The sequence below is a fragment of the Lepisma saccharinum genome, chromosome 2 (assembly GCF_977018435.1).
Source record: "Lepisma saccharinum chromosome 2, izLepSacc3.1, whole genome shotgun sequence".
In the NCBI taxonomy this organism is placed as follows: Eukaryota; Metazoa; Arthropoda; class Insecta; order Zygentoma; family Lepismatidae; genus Lepisma; species Lepisma saccharinum.
The window spans coordinates 144,350,670-144,370,233 of NC_139230.1; the positions used below are offsets into that span (position 1 = coordinate 144,350,670).

Consider the following 19,564-nt stretch of genomic DNA (forward strand, 5'->3'; position numbering starts at 1 on the left):
TGCTGAAAACCTTACAAGCAATTTTAAGTGTTTGCTTGTAAAAAAAATCAAAATAAAATGAAATTTTAAAATAAAAATCATGATTTTTATCCTCCCTGCAAGTGTAATTGTGCTACATCCACTCTTAGCCAGCAGGAGGTTTTAAAAGAGGTATATTAAGGAAAGGAATTGCAAGTAACAAAATGTATAGGTGATATATAATGTACGTTTCTTAATGTACTCCTTGTAACTTCTTATTTGAGCACCCCAAAATAATTCTCAGTCCTGAAATTGTAAACTTAGCAACATTGCACTTCTGCTCAAGCTGAAATATCGAACTTTGAGTCGGTCCCTCAGCTAAATGAAAAATGCTGCAGTGAAAGGTTTTCAATTTCATACATTCCATGAACTTAGAAACTATGAACTGCTAATATAATACACACACTCAAACAGTAATAGTAAATTGGATGAACACGTTCATTTTGCATTGCATACGCCATAAGCAATTATCTGGATGCATTGTGCATGTCAAAATCTGTTACCCTGATTTACAATTGTACAATTAATTTTCGTTATTTTGGAGGACTCGCACATTGTGTGTCACTGACCTTTCACATATTTTTTTTGTGAGAGACCAGTGGCACATGGTGTGTGCCATGGTATTATATCACTTATAACTGTAAAACTTCTGGGGAAAATAAAAAGTATCGCTAATGATAAACTTTATTATTATTACAACAAATACCATTCAGTCAAAATTGAAAAAGAGTGTATCTTCTATGAAAATACACTTGCTTTAGTAAACTACAAATACAGACAAAACTTTCTTTTCTTGCACACATAAGAGACCATAAAAAGTGAAGAAAACTTCCAAAACAATGAATGTGATAGACCACTTTAAAAAATGGTAACCATATACACTTACAACACTGCACAGTCAATAACACAACTCCTCAATTGTTGTGGAATTGTGCAAAACAGATTTCCAAACACAGTCCAGGTTGATCTTCACATTCGGTGCAGTAATATTAATATTGTGGTGCCTTCCGAATGTTGTTTTGGTTGCAAAACCTTCATATTCTTCTATGTGTTCTGTCAAGCTTAGATGGAAGATGTTCCATAAGCATCGGCATTGCTACAGGAGGTAAGGCTTTTTCTGATAATACCACCATCACTAGAAACATTTCCAGTATTACCAACACCATCATTATCTTCACCATCTGACTCATCTGTCATATCCAGTACATCATACATTCTATGCCAAGAGTCTTCCTAATCAACCAGGCATGTAGACAGGGGGAGGCTTCAGCCTTACCCCCAAATCCTACAAATATCAAATTTCAATAGTATTTGAGAGTGTATTTAACTTTACTTCATTAGCAGGATCTTGTACAATAAGTTGTAATATACTGAGAAATTCATGTTCATTGCTTCCATACCTCCAATATTTCACCTGTAGATAGTGGCTACTGATAAGGGATGAGACTCCTCCTCCCCTCCAGAAAAAAAAAATACTGCCCATGGGCCTGGAATCAACACATTCTTCAATGGAGATGTTGAATGATGCCTGGGCAGTTTTAAGTAACTCTGATTCTTTCAATGTCCTGTTGTTAGCCCATTCAGTACATTGTCTTTTTGCTCTCGAATGCCCTGCAGCATATGGTTCCATAGCAACAACACAAAATGCAGTAGTGTATCCCTCAGAGGCCGGAACAAATACAGCCTCTCATGCCAACTGATTCACAGATGGCGAATGCAAATTAACAATGCCAGTGTCACACACTGTGTGACATTGGCTTCACTCGGTAAAAGCCGATGACACACTGTGTGTGTCACCCAGCACTGAAAGTGCTTTGCCGACAACACACAGTGTGTGTCACCGGCCCTGCATGTTAAGAATATTTACGATTCTGCATGCTCGACTTGAAATCAGGTAGGTTTGAAACACTGAATAGGGCTTTTCTCCACCTGGAGGAAATCACCATCAAGTTTGAGCAGAATGAGGCAAATTTCTGAGCAGTTTATGCGACATTTTATTTACAATACCCTGCATAATATCGAACAGTTCTCAAAAAAATCATCTTCTTCACAACTTGTGGGGAAAATGTGCTTGAAGCGCAGGAAGGTGGATGTTTTCATAAACGTCAACATGTTTTTAAGGGCATATTATCAGTAAGTTATTATGGATCAATTGGTATCCTTATTTTCTGTTGAGCATGAAAAGTTGAAATCCCATCCTCTCCCTCTTTTTTTAACTGAATACAGACTGATTCGCTCTTCAATGGATCTCCCTTCTACACATTTTTTCCCTTAGAAACTTAATGGTTATTCAGTTGATTTCCAGGATTTAAGGTTATAACTTTTTCTTTTAGTTGTTCTTCATAAGTTGTGTTAATGCACATATTATGACTAATTCACATGTCAGATATCTGTATTCAGGATGCAGTATGTAATTATATTTAAGATATGTATTGTTTATTCTCTTGACTGCACACCTAAAATATTGATTATTTTGATATACTAATACACACAGACACACAATTATATTTAGCAGTATGTTATGTCCATTCCTTCATAATGCCAAATTGCAAAACTGAGGGGCTCAAGGACAGTTTGCTTTTCTTGATAGACAAGACTTAGCATTATGAGGCCATAGTGCGGGGCCAAAAGTGGCAAAAAGTTGGGGTGGGGGCCTACTACCCCCATTCCTGCCTACTGTAAATTGCCAATTAACATATGTAAATGGCTATTGCTACCAAGGCAGTTGCAATAAAAAATTACTAATAACTATGTAGTGAGTGGCATCTAAAAAATGCAAAACCTGAGAATGATCATTAACTTGCCACTGTTTCTACCCAAAATGCTTGTCTTATTTCAACAGAAAGTGTTAGAACTAACAAACTTTCCACTAAATTAGCAATATTTGAAAGAACCACTTTCAAACTTAGCTCCACTTAACTTAATTCTGCACATTGCATGTGGCACGTGATTGCCTCCTACCATCAAAATAGCTTCTCGAAATGTTGGACCTCTTACTCTTTCCCTTCACCTTATGAAATACAGAGAACAACGTTAATTCCCAAGCATGGTGGATAAACTTTACGAACAACACTATACTCCTGAAAAAGTCCTGTCTTGGAGAATCGAGCATACTGCCACTCTCTTCAGGAACAAGCATCTTTTCCCAAGTAGCTCATGGTAAAATTAGTTACCAGTTTGAAGAATCCAATGCATATATGATGTCATGTCTAAAATTTTCTCTTGGCAATATTTAAGTGGAAACGTATTCAGCAAATATCGAGCAATGCTGATGAAGTGAAGAATGATGAACCTTTCTATTGGTGTTTTATCATATTTTGCAAATGGTGTGTAAATGCCATGTTTTGAACAAGCAATCATTTAGTTAGGAAGATTTTTTTCTTGTTGAAAGTAGGATCTGGAAACTATAATGGAGGCAGTTGAACCAGACCCCAGACCTCGATTGCCAAGGAACTTGAGCCTTTTCCCACAGACTAGAAAGAGGGAAAGGGATCTTCACCTTCTGAAATACAGAAACGAATATGTGTGAAATTAAAACAATGAACAATCTTATAAGTGCATATTAACGACCTACAAACTATGAAAAACCGATTTTCATGGTGGAAACTGGCATTGTTCTTCAAGTCATTTTTGAAATATGAACCTGATTTTTGTGTCTTTAAAGTGGGCTATGGGATGATACTATACTCCAACAAGGAAAATTTATGTAAGCTGCCACCTTCCCTCCTACTTATTCAATGGCCATAATGTTTAATCCTGCAAGCATTTCCCAGCTATCCTAAAGCCTTGAGCAAACATCCCCCACCTAAGACTTTCCATTTCACACTACACTACACTACTTCAAAAATGTGTATGTCTTCATCCCTCGAATGAATTGCTTAAAGTAACATGAGCAGTGTGTGTGGTGTAGAGCGATGGTGTTCACTTGCCAAATCAGAGGTTGTGGGTTCAAACATCCTTCTTTGCAGAAACTTTTTCGGGAAGTAAACAGACTTGGACATGAATCCTTATCTGTATTTCTGGTAAATTTCCATTCATATTTATGCGATTTACATCCAGCATTTCCAGAAGACATTTGAATCATAGTGAGCTGATGTACTGTTAAATGCTCAGAAACATGTGAGTAGTTGTATTTGTGGTATAACCAGGACCGGAAAGTATGAACCCCCCTCCAGCAGATTTGCTTACACTTAAACCTAGCTCAACATGCCCATATGAGCTTTTTGCTCAAGTGTGGAACCCTGTCTAATCCAAGATTTTTGTAAAAAAGCCCTCATGGATTCCATGAGAAAGTATGACCCTCCTCAGATTGATGTGCCTATACTTACAAAAGGCACTTCTGTGAGATTGTTGTCCATAAATTTGTTAAAAATATGCTCCTCTTGATATTTTTTTTTGCCCACACATAAAAGTAGGCCAAGATACATCCATATACACACCTATGCCCACCTATATACACACATATTTACTTCCAGTTTAAGTTTAATTGGACCCCAGCCTCAACTTGCATATCCAATATTAAAACAATGCAATATGCAGAGACCCTCTAGAATTGCTCTGTGACTCTCTTATTTTTCACATCATAAACATATGATTTTTCTCCTATGAGAATAACACTACATATGGTGTCATCAGGTAATGCCTCATGGAATTCACAGATAATTTTAATGTTTGTTCTGTCATTCACCACAACCTGTTTTCTTCTTGAAGTGTTGATTACAAACATGGGTCTCTGTGTTTTGAATTCATCTGGTGTGTAATACATGTCCGTATTGCCAGTAGTGACCCTCTTGAAAGCCGAAAAAGCCTCATATAATTTAAGGAAATCATCCTTGGACATGTCTAAATTGTAATTTTCTCTAGGAAATACCTCATTTCTGCCATTTTTAAGATATATGTTCTTGATGTTGCAGCTATCAAATTTACTTGAATTTTTTTCCTGATTGTTGCGTCTCCCAGTCTGAAACAGTACCACCACAAAATCAGGCATGTCATATTGAATACTGGAGAATGAATTTGTAGCATCAAACTCATAATAAGTACCAGTTGCGGGCTTCTGTACACATTGATATGTATAAAATTGTAGAGGAACCTGTGGATTTTTTATTATATCAGCTTTGTATTTAAGAGCATAACTGGCCTCATACTCAACAACAGGGATTCTTAACTCCATAGTCTGAATAATGCATTTGCCTGCATCTGGTAGGGTATTGGGCAGAGCTTCCCCTGTAGAGTTTAATGTGCTGTACCTCATCAAAGCATTGTTATCATTGGCAGCTCTTCTAAATGTAATTCTTAACCCACCCTTCCACATAATATCTTTGTAATCTGAGAAGAATCCTGGCAACAGGCGCATCGGGAACAGCACAGTGTGGTTCTTAGATAATATCTTATCACCAGCCTCAAATCCACCGATTTTGTAGTATGAAGCCTCGGTTTTGGATAATTTTAGTGTGGCCAAAGCTGTGGAGGTAATGCCGGGATAATCCACTCTGTTTATAACAACGCCATGCTTTCTGATCTCAATTTCAGAGAACAGATGCGGCACAAAATTATCTACAAGTCTTATATTTGTATTTGCCGGATAATCTGTTCCATCGAGCTTTACAACATCAAATTTGATGTATAGATCTGCTCTGTGAGGGTGTATAAATCCATCCCCTACATCAAGATCAACCTCAATCTCTGTGTTGGGTTGATTTAAATTTGCAAATGTCCTCCTGTTTGGGGGGAATGATTGTAGCTCATAACTCTCAATATTTTCCATTTTCTTCTTGTATGTATTTTTATTTAAATATTAATCTCTATGATTGCAGTTGTTGTGGCTCCAGCAAAATCAACTAATTCTTCTTTTTCATTAGTGACCATCAATTCAATATAATCTATTCTATTATGACACACAGGAAAATATAATGTTGGGGATGGATTATAGATGATGGGCTCCATAAATTCAGAATTAGGTTTGAATGTTGCAATAATGCCTGTTTGTTTGTGAGAGCCTATGCCATTTGATTTGGTGATCATACCCTCAGCTACATTACAGTGAATATTCAGAGTCTCTATGGCTAAGAATTTAGGTATATTCATAGCAGTGTGTTTGATGGCTGGTTCAAGTTTTGTGTTGTTCTCAAAGCCCAACAGCTCTCCTATTGTACCCAGATCCACTGTTTCTGTGGCAGATACAATCTCTACTCTGTGAGTGACAGAATTTTGACTTAACACTATACCTCTGGGTAATTGAGCATTTAGAGTGGACAGATTATATTGCCCTGGAGTGATGACAATTTTTTCATCCCCTACTGCAATTTTGTTGTTGTGGTGTGTAATATTGGGGATCAGGTACATGCCGTAAAATGCCCTGAGAGCTATTGTTTTGGGATATACAATGTCATCATGTAATTTGAGTTTCAATATTGAATTTTGGCTGGTGAGATGGAATACCACCATGATGTTTCAGATACCACAAGGCTTTTTGAAAATCTTCAATTGATGGTTTATTTATTTGAGACATGTATCTAAGAACAGATAAACACAAATGTCCGCAATTAACATCTCTGAAGTTTTGAACACGGGCATTATTGTAATAAAGATTAGCTGATTTTAGATATTTTATTAAATTTTCAGGGGGAACACCTCCAAATGAATCAAACACAAATGCCTTATTTTTTAAATATTTAAGATAGCACATCCAGTGAGTGCCCTGATTTTTGTACTTATCCAAATTAACAATGCCACACTCTTTGTTGAGTGGTTGTTCTGGTAAAGAATCAGACATGTACACACCTCTAAAATGTTTGATGCCCAGTGGCTTGATTAAAGCTTCAATATCTTGGTTTGTAAGCGGCTCTTGTTTTTTTTAAACTTATTCATGGCTCTTTTAACACCTTTGCCTTGTTTCTCCATTGCCAGGTTATGGCGCTTCTGCTCATCTAATTCTGCCCTATTTTTCTTGGCATCTATTACTGTTTTTGCTATGGCGGCTGATCCCCCAGCCAAGCTCCCCACAGCCCCGAGAGCAGCTAAGATGGCAGGGATGGTAAATATGAATCCCCCCACATGTGATTTTTTTCTTGATTGCTGTAATTTTTTTAATTGGGGGGTGCTAAGCAACAATTTCATACCATGCCCTTTTGCAATACAAGAATTTTTTTTCTTGCGCTGCTTTTTAGTTAAAAGACTGTCAATAGTTTTAAGAGATTTGAGACCTGCATAAGGTACTTGATACATAACACCCTTGGCCTTCATTGTAGGTTTATTATATACATATTCACAGCCCCCACCCCAGTTTTTGTTTGGTGTTCATAGCTATGGTGGTCCCCAATGCTGCTATTTTTTCACTTAAAGAAGCATCTTTGCTTACAAATCTACCAAATGCAGCCTCTTCTAATTTCTTGTCTGCAACATGTCTCTTGTCAAGATCAGAATGTGTGTTGTATGCAATATCATGGTCTCTACAAGCAGCATCTAAGGGATTAACACCAGGATCCCCTCTGTTTAATCTATGATCCAATTTTGTGCCTGGACCACAATATTGATAGCCTGGAATATGTAGTTCAAATGGGAGCTTGTTTATAATGTTATTAACAAGGCCCCGGCCCTCAGAAATATTCCAAAATTTAGGGGGTAGAGTATTAATAATTTTTATAAGATATCCAATCCCCTTAGTGTCATTCACTATAAAATTAGACAATTTTGTGCTTATCATGTCCATAATTCCAACCTTTTCATTGTAAAAATTGTGGTTGCCAGCATTTTCCTCCCCAGCTATCACCAATAACCTATCTACAAGTTTCCTGACATCATCAACCCACACAAATTCTTTAGGCAGGGTGTTGTATTGTTTGATTCCACTACCAGTCTTGATCTGTGACCATATGGGCTTGATTAAATTGTTGTATTTTGCCCCACTGCTCGACTTGACTCTTTTTTGTGTGGGATCATTGTTCTGGTATAGAGCATCTGATTTTATTAATATTTCTTTGTAAACCTCATAATCTTGATCTGTATAGCTGCCAGGCCTTTTCCTAGTCATGAGTTCCCATAATCCAGGTGTGCCGGTGTACTTAACAAAAGCACCTTTTTCTCCAAGTCGAGATTCTGAATATACAATTATATCATCTCCCATAAATGTTACTCTGAAATTGCCAACTCTATGTATGATGCTGCCATCAAGCTCTGTGTCAGCATATAAGCCAAAAACCTCATCTTTATTGTCTTTAGGTGTGGTTAAATATTTTTGAGCAAGAAGACCCAATTCAATAGGATCCTGAGTAGCTTCAATTCTTCTAGGAGCAATAGGACTATGAATACTTGAAAGTGGGGTGAATGGATAATCTAATATGTTTCTTGCAGCTACAGGTACAAGCTCTGTGAGCAAATTTTGATTTTGCTCTGTAACAGTTTTGATATTCTTACCTAAATTATTAATAGCATCAATTACAGGCTGTTCTGTTTGTTTGTGTTTTTCATAAATTCCACGGTTCTCTGATTTCCATCCCTTAAATCTTTTTACAAGATAATCTCTTAATTTAAGATCGTCAATTATTGGCCTTTTCATGGTTATTTATATACGTCTCCACGTCTAGAAAATGTTTCAATGTCTAGAAAATTGTTGATTTTATTTCTGTATTTGCCACTATTGGGTGTTCTTGTCATATCAATTGTGACAAACCCATAACTGTCCTGGTTCCAGCACTTGCTGCAAAACTTGGAAAAATCATTGTAGCTCAGGTCCCCACCTACATATTCATCATGTATGTGTTTGAGGTTGGTATGGTCTTGATGAAACACACATATAAAATTGCTGTTGTCCCGGATCAGTTGCTTCGGTATTTTTGAAAAAGTCTGTGCCAGGTAGAAGCAATCAATGTTTTTGTGCCGGCCCTGTGTAAAGAAATTCCTAACCTTGTTTTGATTATCCAATATAATGTCATCAAACACAACAACAGAATTATCGAGACATTCATGAAGTGGCTTAACATCTGGTTCAAAAGTGGCAATATCCAATCCATCATAAAGCTTCATCAGCTGCTGATATTTTAATTGTTCCAAGCTCTTAGAGAAGATATACAAGTGCCTGTTTTTCCAGTCTAACCAGTTGGGTGCCAATAAAAAATTATCAACTATTAGTGTAGTTTTACCACAAGCAGATGGCCCAACAATAAGACACCTAATATTATCAGGTAACAATTTGCCATTTCTCTTATTCTGTTGTTCAGGTTCTGGCAGCCTTTTTATAACATCCCAGGTGCTCATATTATTATTTTGTTTGCATCGATCCAGCTGTGTTCTGGAAGTCCTAGCCATTTGACAAGTAACTTGTTGCCTTTTCTGCGGATGATTTTTTCTATGAGATAAGTGTCTGGCTGTTTAGTTTTGCTGAGCTCTTGTTCATAGAACCTGCCTTTGAGAATTTCTCCTCTATGATCCTTTATTATATATGTGTTAAGGGTCCCAGGTTTAACTTGAACCACTGTAAATAATTCAGTGCTCCAGTTTCTTGTAAAGCCTCTCTTGAATAAGTGCTTATATTTACTGATTCTTACTTGTTCACCCACCCTGTATTTGGCCTTTCTTGTTGTTGGCTGGTATCTAGGATAATAAACAGTGCTGATCAATTTTTGCTCATCAGATGAAGTTACTTCAGAGGGTTTCATGTTGATTGTGGAATGGACCGAGTTGTTATATTTATGTATAAGTTCTGGAAGAATATTAATCCATTTATAATTACCTTGGAGGGTAAATTGTTTATACATAAGATTTTTTAAAGTTCTGTTGAATCTCTCTACAATTGAGGCCTTGAGATCACTGTAACTCGAATAATGTTGTATTGCCTGGCTTTTAATAAATTGTTGAAACACTGAATTATAAAATTCTTTGCCATTATCTGTTTGCAAATAGCGCGGGGATCTTCCACTCTGATTGATGATTGTCCTGAGGGCTTCTGTAACACATGCCCCAGTCTTGGATTTGAGTGGCACAGCCCAGGCAAATTTTGAAAATGTGTCTATTACAGTGAGTAGATACTTGTAGCCCTTGTTGATTTTGTCTAAGTTTTTCAACTGTCCACTTGCCATTTCAATCAAGTCGCTCTGCCATAAATCATCTATGCCCTTTGTGACTACTGGGAGTCTCTTAAAATTATGTCGGGCCTGTCTGTGTAATTCATCAACAATAATTTTTCTAGACATAATATGTAAACAAGAATATTGCAACTATAGGGTGTTCAGCAGCTGAGACTGCAGGATTTTCTAAATATAATTTGTCTCCTATTTGTATTTTAAATTCCAAAGAGCCATCATCTTCAGTATAGGCTGTTTCTAATGTATTGGGGTCTGTAAAATCCTCTAATTCTACACTGGTGATTTTCACTTTGTTATCAGCATTTGTTATTGATAAGGTGGGGTAGTGGTGTGCCTGTGGTTGAAGCCAATATTTGATCTTGATTGGTCTCAATGTGCCCCCAACAAAAAATTGATAATAAAATTGTGCAGGGGACAGCATATATATTTTGCCACCTGGTGTAAATGGTGAATCATATTCTTTGTTGGGGATGCTGTACAACTCAAGAATTACTGAATGTTTAGGATTTTCAATTATGCCTGTTATTTCCTTTTCTGCTGTGAGCAATCTGCTTGTTACAGATTCAAGGTGCTCATTGATGGTCCTAACAACATCATCATGGCCCGGCTTGATTTTTATGTCCACAGCAAGTCTCTTGTATTGTTGCACAATTTCTTGTAGCTGGGTGGCAAAAACAGACAAGGCATTTGCTTGATTGGATTCCATGGTTCCTAGCTGCTGCTTGATATTAGCTACAATTTGTTGCAAATTTTCAACAACTGCCAATTTTGAATTTTGAGCAGTAAGATCATGGACTTGTCTTCTGATATCCTCAAACAGGGCATGCAGTTCATTAATATGTTGATTGGTTGGTAGAGTGGCCACTGTCTGAGTGAGATGTTTGATCTCTGCTTGGATATTTTTGATATCTTCTGATTTCAATATGCGATTCACTGCCCTCTTAATATTTTTAAGTTCCTGTGATGTGGGCAGATTTGATACTGTATTTTGCAAAGATTCAAGTGCCAATTTCACATTGTGTAATTCAGAAGCATCAGCCACATTTTGCATAGCATTTTGGAGCAGGGCTATATCTGCCTGAGAGGGTGTGGATTGTTGTAAAATTTCAAGTTTTGTTTGGATATCATCTATCAAGTGATGAAAATGAGACAGTTCAGATTCAGTGTTGAGGTTTTCAAGTTTTGTGATTTGTTGCTGGACACTGACAAGGGTATCTACAATCCCAGGCAATCTGGATTCAAGTACATTTGCCAAATCACTTTGCACTGCTGCTATTGTACCTTCAAGATGGGTTATGGAACTTTGAATTTTTCCAAAATCTTCATATGTTTCAAGTTGCAGCTTAATATTTGCTACACTCCGAGTTATTGCATTCAAAGCATCAGAAGATGGCAAATTGTTCATAAAATTTTCAAGTGTCTCAATTTTTTCTTTAACCTCGGCTATGGCATTGTTCAGAGGGTCCAGATTAGGTATTTGGAGTGACTGAATCTGTTCCTTTAGAGTGGAAATCACTAGATCAAAATCTTCTTGTGATTTTATGCTTTTGACAATTGTTTGGAGCTGTGCCTGGACATTATTTATCTGCTCTTCCAATTGTTGTTTCAATTGCTCAGAGTTGTTAGCCTGGGTCTTAAATTTGGCTTGAAGAGCTGCTACAGCCTCTTCTAAACTTTGAAAATTATCCAATGTGGCCAGGTCAGTATATTTCTGAAGCAACAATTTGAGTTCAGAATCAATTTTAAGAAGAGGGTCCATGCATTGTGATTGTAAATTTGTAATTTCTAATTGAAGACTGGCATTGAGTGTAGTTTGTAAAGCTTGTAAATCACTTCTTAATTTCTTGACTCTGACATCAAGCATCAGAATCTCATCACTGTGATCTTCATGTCTTGTATGGCCAAAAATATCATTAGGCATTTTGTTTTAGTAGTTATTTATTATAGAGTATCTGATTCTTAATTCTATAAAAAAAGGTATAAGCTTATCATAAGATCCAGGGACCTCAATATATAAGCAGTCACCAGCAGAAACAGTATAAACAGTGCCAGAAACCATGTTTGAGTGCTTAATTCTGTAAATATTTCTCCCTACTGAAATTTTAACATCACCCTCAGGGGTTGTAATAAATTGCAATTGCCCACCTACAGGTAATTGGTAATGATTTAAATTATTGTTAAATATGTACAATATTTTGCCTGTTTCATCATCAACATCTGTAAATATGCTGTTCAGATGAATAATTAACAAGCCACTCAGTTTAGACAGCATATCAGGAGAGGGTTGTGGGGTTGGCAGGTCCATAATAGCCCGTTTTTTGAACCCAAATAAGTTCATAGGCATGTTTATTTATTTCAAATCATGCTCTGTAATTGGGCATTGATTGCCACTTCCCAAGTCACAATGACCCCATGGTAGAGTATGTATGCCACATGATAAAATGCATCTCTTATCATCATGTGGGTCCAGAGCCACTTTTCTTACAACATTTGAAGTCAATAAGTGATCCACACTCTGGATTCTGGATTCTGATGTTTTGATTAAATTCTGGGATTTGAGACAATTTTTATAATCTTCAAATTGGAGCTCTTTTTCCACAGTTACTCTGCCAATGCCCTTGGCTTTTTTGACAACAGCATCACATGTTTTAAAACTGTACATCTTGGCACTTAACCCAGCAAATTCCACAATAACATCACCAAGTGTCTCATCTTTTAACTTGCCAGGCACCTTTTTGTTGTGGTGGTGTTGAATCTTTGTATGTTCACTGGTATCAAAATATTGAAACAATTCAGGCTGGGTCATATCTTTATAAACATCTTCTGTTTGAATATCAAGAACAAAACTATCCGTGTCCATGTACATCAATTTTATATTATCACCATAAAAAGGTTTCAACACATCATAATACAATGTTAACATATGTAATTTGGACAATTCCAATATTGCAGCCCCTACATAAATAGGTTTATCAAACTTAATCTTTGTTTTTTTCATGTTGAAAAGTGCCATATTTTCATCATAAATTCTTCTGTAATTGAAATTAGGCTTTGCAACCAATTTTTTGCTCAGGCTGGGGTCAGTAATTATTTTAACATCGGTATGTTTTCTGACATTTTCAATTGTTTTGCCATATACAGAATTTACCATCAATTTAAACAAGGCCTTATCAAATTGGCTCTTTGCAGATGTTCGAAGCTCTGTGTTTGTATCAATATATGGTTTCAACCATTCTGAGTGCCTGAACCTCAAAACTTTTCCAAGTTTGGTCACTTGAACACCATGTTTCATCAGGAACTGGAGGTTTTTGTAATATAAGACATAGCCTTGTTTTGGATCCAGTGTCATCATGAGCTTCTTCTGTTTAGAGCCAGGTGAGCACTGAACCACAGGAATTGGGGGCAGATCAGAAAATTTGTTATGTAAATGATCTGGAATTGTCAAATCAACCTCTAAGAATAAGCCACAGTCACTATCATCAAAATCCTTAAGATCTTCAATATTGAAATCTTCGACCCATTCAAGCCCTGCATATGGCAGTTTTTGCATCATGGCATGACCATAGAGGCTATTTGCATCCACATACAATATATAATTTGATGGCCGTGCTGGATCATAATCAGGCATATATTTGTTATTTGCTCTGGCATATCTCTGAGAACATTGCACCATACCTCCTTTTATATTTTCCTCCATAAACAGATACATATCTTGATCTTGGATCAGATCCAATGGCATTTTGGTATTTAAAAACATTGCATCCCATGCTAGGCCCGGGGCACTGTAAAAATACACTGGGTCCAGTCCATAATTTTGCATTGAAGATTTTCTGAATGCCTGCATTATATCAGCTAAGAGGGTCACATCAAGTTTCAAATATGCCATGTGATAATCACCAAATGTCTGGCATTTTAAATTGTTCCACATCAATTGGGCATGGTGATAATCTTCATCAGTGATTCCAGATCCTCTGATTTTGCTGTAAAACTCCTCTTGTGGTGGCAAAGAACATTCATCAAATTTAGAAAAATCTGTAACATAATCATATGGATATACACCCTTCTGCCTAATTAATTTCAGATCCTGATTTGGAAACAAGGCACGTGTGATTTTGAATTGACCATCAGATAATTGAGTGGCCAGTGTAGCCAGGCTAGCAGATAAAAATCTGTAAGAATCAAGAAATCTCATGTGAATAGGAACACCATTAACTTTAATTGTTTTGCTAATAGATATATATTTTTCATCATTTTCAGCTAAAATATTTAAATTCTGCTTCTCAAACCCCTCGTACCTGATCAAATGATGGAAATCATAATTGGATGCTCCATGACAAAATATAGGGATAAATTTTGGTCTCTTGATCTTAATATTACAGCTATTACACAGGGCCTGTTTATATCGACCATCTGTATGAGAATGGTGTTTCACCTTGATATTTGTATCTGAAAATTCAGAATCACATACCGGGCATTTTTCTGCATTGTTGAAATCCTCAATCTGTTTCTCTGTTAAAGGCAACATGGGTTTTGATTTTAATAAGATGTTAGATGCTATGTCACGGCACTCATTTTCTATTTTATGTGCAAATATTTTGATGGCATCTGGCCCCATGTATGAATATTCTTTAGTAACAACACCATCCTGTACAACCACATAACAAAAGCTGGAAGGTTCATGTAGCTGGTATGGTGTAATTGAAGATTCTTCAGGATCTGGATTGCAGGATGCAAGAGATTTGAGGATTGATTCAAAATCACAGAGAATATATGCTGGGTGTTCCAACAAGGCTTCAAACTTTTTGAATTTGCAATTTTCACTTTGCATTGGCATCACCATATGAACAGGTTTATGGTTGCCACAATATTTCAGATGCTCAATTAACTTGTTTCTAGCAATTTCTGCATTCTCTTCAGGAACCCTCTTCACTGTTTTTCTACCATCAAATACAGTTAAACATCTTCTGCACAACTTGAATATTGTATTGGATTTGTCAAGTTGTGTTCTCACTAAAGCTTGAAGATTATGTATCAGAGTGTAATGATATGTACCATCCCCTTCAATTAAGAGCAGATCAATCGGAACAGCAGAATCATCATCAATTGTACTGATTCTGAGAGGTTCTATCGAGCAATTGCCAGTGGAGCAAATAAATACATTAATAGATAATTGTCTACCATTGATATGCCTGGCCTTTTTTTTCAAATTTATCAATATTCTGAACAGACATTGGATATTCTAAACCCTCTATTGCATCATCAAATTTGTGTTCATGTTGTTTGTAATAAGTTATTCTCTCAGGATGTCTTGAAACTGGATACAAAGCAGCTAATATACACCACAAAAAGCATTTCTCATCATTATTTTTTATATTAACCACGGCTGTTTTGTTTTTGATATTGGCCAGTAATTGCAAATATATAGATCCTTGTAATGGGCAGAATTCAGAAATATTAACATATAACTTGTGTGGAGAGCCGCATAGGCTCCATCCAGACTCTTTTGCAGCAAATTCAGAATGTTTAATATTCAATTGATCTATCAAACTGCTTATTATTGTGTCTGAATTTGCATTTGAATATACCGGTACAGTTTCTGTTATGTGGGGCTGTGTAAATTTTGTGCCATTTGGTTTCTTATATTGAGTATACAATTTGAGGGAAAACTTATAAGGGCCATTTTGTGCATTTAGAATTGCCTGCAGATCAGGATTTATATTGTTCAAAAAATTCTGAATACCACATCTTGGCTCTGATACAAGCCGATAATCCCTAAGTTGGGCATTAAAACTGCTATGGATAGGTGCAAGGCATAGCTGCTTTGCTGCTCTGGCATTAACAGGTGCTTCATGCTATCTCTTCAGACCAGATGTAGATGGTTGTGGGGGCAATATTGATGACTGTGCAGAACAAGTATTTTTATGTGTATATGTGAAGTATTGCATGCTATATTATCTATGGCATTTGGGGCAAATTTTTGTGGGAGTTCTGTATTTGTCCGGATTACAAATCTTTTGGTGCTTGGCCCAATTGGGGCTGGATATATTCTTATTGCATTGATTACAATATTTTTGATTCGGCATTTTTGTTGTTGTTTATTATATACAATTTCTTGGGATTCAAATCAAAACTCTATACTGGATAAAAATATCAGTTGGGTTCAGCACTGTGCTTTGTATACCTAGTGTGTATACCTAGTGCATGTGTATGTATGTTTGGCTATGGAATTTATGTTGTTGTTTATTATATACAATTTCTTGGGATAGAAATCAAAACTCTATGCTGGATAAAAATATCAGTTGGGTTCAGCACTGTGCTTTGTATACCTAGTGTGTATACCTAGTGCATGTGTATGTATGTTTGGCTATGGAATTTATGTTGTTGTTTATTATATACAATTTCTTGGGATTCAAATCAAAACTCTATACTGGATAAAAATATCAGTTGGGTTCAGCACTGTGCTTGTGTGTGTGTGTGTGTGTGTGTGTGTGTGTGTGTGTGTGTGTGTGTGTGTGTGTGTGTGTGTGTGTGTGTGTGTGTGTGTGTGTGTGTGTGCTAATATTTTTGGCTTTGGTATTTATATAAAATTTCTTGGGGGTCAAATCAAAACTCCATACTGGATAATAATTTGTTGCACAGCATAATGCAATAGAAATAAACCAGAAATAGGCCACAACTTGGCCACAAGTGGACCGGAAGTAGGCAAACCGGAAGTGGACCGGAAGTAGGCAAACCGGAAGTGGACCGGAAGTGGACCGGAAGTAAACCGGAAGTAAATATGTGTGTGTGGGTGGGTGTGGGTGTGTATGTGTGTCGTGGCCTAGTTTTAAGTGTGGCCAAAAAAAATATCAAGAGGAGCATATTTTTAACAAATTTATGGACAACAATCTCACAGAAGTGCCTTTTGTAAGTATAGGCACATCAATCTGAGGAGGGTCATACTTTCTCATGGAATCCATGAGGGCTTTTTTACAAAAATCTTGGATTAGACAGGGTTCCACACTTGAGCAAAAAGCTCATATGGGCATGTTGAGCTAGGTTTAAGTGTAAGCAAATCTGCTGGAGGGGGGTTCATACTTTCCGGTCCTGGTTATACCACAAATACAACTACTCATGTGAAGTAAATTCTGAGGTGGGTAGTTTCAAATGTTATATCATGAAAAATCCGATGTATATTTTAAGTCCGCAGTGAAGAGCACAAACAACAAAGAACATCCTGTTTCTATATATATTTGTATTCTTATTTGAAGTCCACTTTATGCACAGATAGGCTACTTAGGACTGGATCTAGAGTTTAAACTGGAATCCGAACCACTTTGCAATGTGCCCCCACCAGATATTGAACCTGGGACCCCTTGATTACAACATCCTGTTTAAGAACAGATATTTATTACATATACATTTCATAATGTGCATTACCATAACTTATGACAGTTGAATGAAAATAAAAGGTCTTGTCTAAAATCCTGCCAATCATTCGTTGAACTTGTGATGAGTACTGCACCAGAGGAAAATCAAGGAAGCTGAGCAAAAGCATTGTTTGAGAAATGCATAAAGACTTACAGTGGTTTAATATAATCTTATATTACATTATTACAACACTTCATACTCAGTAAAGAAAAAGAAAGAAGAGAGGGTGGGATTTGAACCTATGATGTTTCGTTCTTGACAGAAAAGTAAATAAAAAATAACAAACTTCTCCATGAGATTACTAATGAGAAACTCTGTAAAACACATTGATCTCAGTTGAAACAACCTTGTGCCAGAGTTCATCTAGTATTGTGCAAGGTATCTTTACTGAAATTTCACCTAAAATTGTGAGAGATTAGCTGAATTCAAATGTGATGGCAATTCTCTCCAGGTGGAGGAGAACCTGTACAGTATTTCAAACTGCACATAAATCCCTATTTTCAATTTCAGAAAGAAGAATCTTAAATATTTTGCAACATTCGTATTTCTACTTACAATTTTTTTGTAATTGTGTATTGTATAACTACTTTAGGGTTTCTAACTTCATGCAATGTGAAAGAATGGAAAGAAAATCACAAGAACGTTTTCATTTAGAAAGAAGAACTGTTACAAAGTTGGCTAGTACGTATATGTTGGTTCTGATGTGCTATGTTAGTTGGCTGGTACGTATATGTTGGTTCTGATGTGCTATGTTGCCAAATTTACAAATTCAGGACATGGAATTTTTGAAAGTGGACAAATGAGGTGTTGCGAGGAGTACATCGTTTTTACTTTATGAAATTAACACCAAAAATAAAATAAATATATACTAACTTATACAATTAATCTTTTGTGGGGTCATTTTCTGTCGAGGTATGCAATTTAGCTGTGTTGGATGCACTTGCCCAACCTCTCTCATTTTCCCCATTCTCCTCTAGCTTTTACTCATAAAAACATTTGAAGTATTTACATTGTGTCATATTTTACACCACTTTCTTTTCTTTTCTTTTCACTTTTGGCTAATCATAACAATGAGGATGGATGATGGTTGGATGAAATTGAACATCCATCCCCAGGCTGGAACTTGAAGCTGGGAAATTCAGTGGATACATAAAAAATCGACCACTCTGCATGCTTGGCAACAAAACCAGTTAATATTTAAAGTAGTTATAATTAACAAACAATATATTTTTAACATATGAAAAAACTATTACAGGTTGCTGCTGAAATGCAAACTCGAGCCATATAAGGTGAAACTATAGAAGTTGAATGAGAAACAAGATGGGATCAGTGCAGATGACATTTGGCGATGTGACTGGTTTGTAACAGTAATCCTGTATACAGAGGTAACTTTCTTTTTCTGAATGTAAACCTGGATTGATTATTCCTTTCATGTTCCCAATTTATTAGTAATTTTATTCGTTGAGAACTAAGATGTATGGTATTTTATCATGATCGTGTTTTGCAATGATGATAATTAACCATACAGATGGAAAACAGTACATTTATTGCTTTACTTTGGTTAAGTTAATCCTTTTAGTGCCAATAGCTGATCCATTAGCCAGTTAGTAATTTTACCAGTATATAACCCAACAACCATTCATTCTTATGTCATTAGTGTCATTGTCTAGCATGTTTTGATAGTATTTGTGACTTATTGGCAAAGATTTTAAAGAACACATACATATTTGGAAGTAAGAGAACAGAACATTATACTAAAATTATTTTTATACTTTTTGGTTTACTTCAAAGAAAGAAATTAAATATTCACTTGTAGATTAGTTTCAAATTCAATTGAAATGTGGGAATGTATTTTAGGTTTGAAGCTTTTAAATATGTTGTGATTGATTGGTTGATTGATTTTGGTTTATTTTACTTTGCTTTTATGCCACTTTTGACTAATTTGCGAAGATGGGGATGAGTGATGATATGATGAAATTGATGAATGGACATTCGCAAACATCCATGCTCAAGCTGGGAGTGTGATGCACTAACCACTCCACCACAGAGGCTGG

General features: G+C 36.3%; 1 protein-coding gene across 2 annotated transcripts in view; it reads left to right on the plus strand.

Annotated features, from left to right (window-relative positions):
• LOC145984524 (uncharacterized) overlaps nt 1-19,348 on the plus strand; it is a 223,622-nt gene extending 204,274 nt beyond the window's left edge. For both annotated transcript variants that reach the window (XM_083118181.1, XM_083118180.1), the window contains exon 4: nt 18,766-19,348. The gene's annotated coding sequence lies outside the window, so the exon portion shown is untranslated. The remainder of the gene's footprint in view (nt 1-18,765) is intronic.
• The last annotated feature ends 216 nt before the right edge of the window (nt 19,349-19,564 follow it).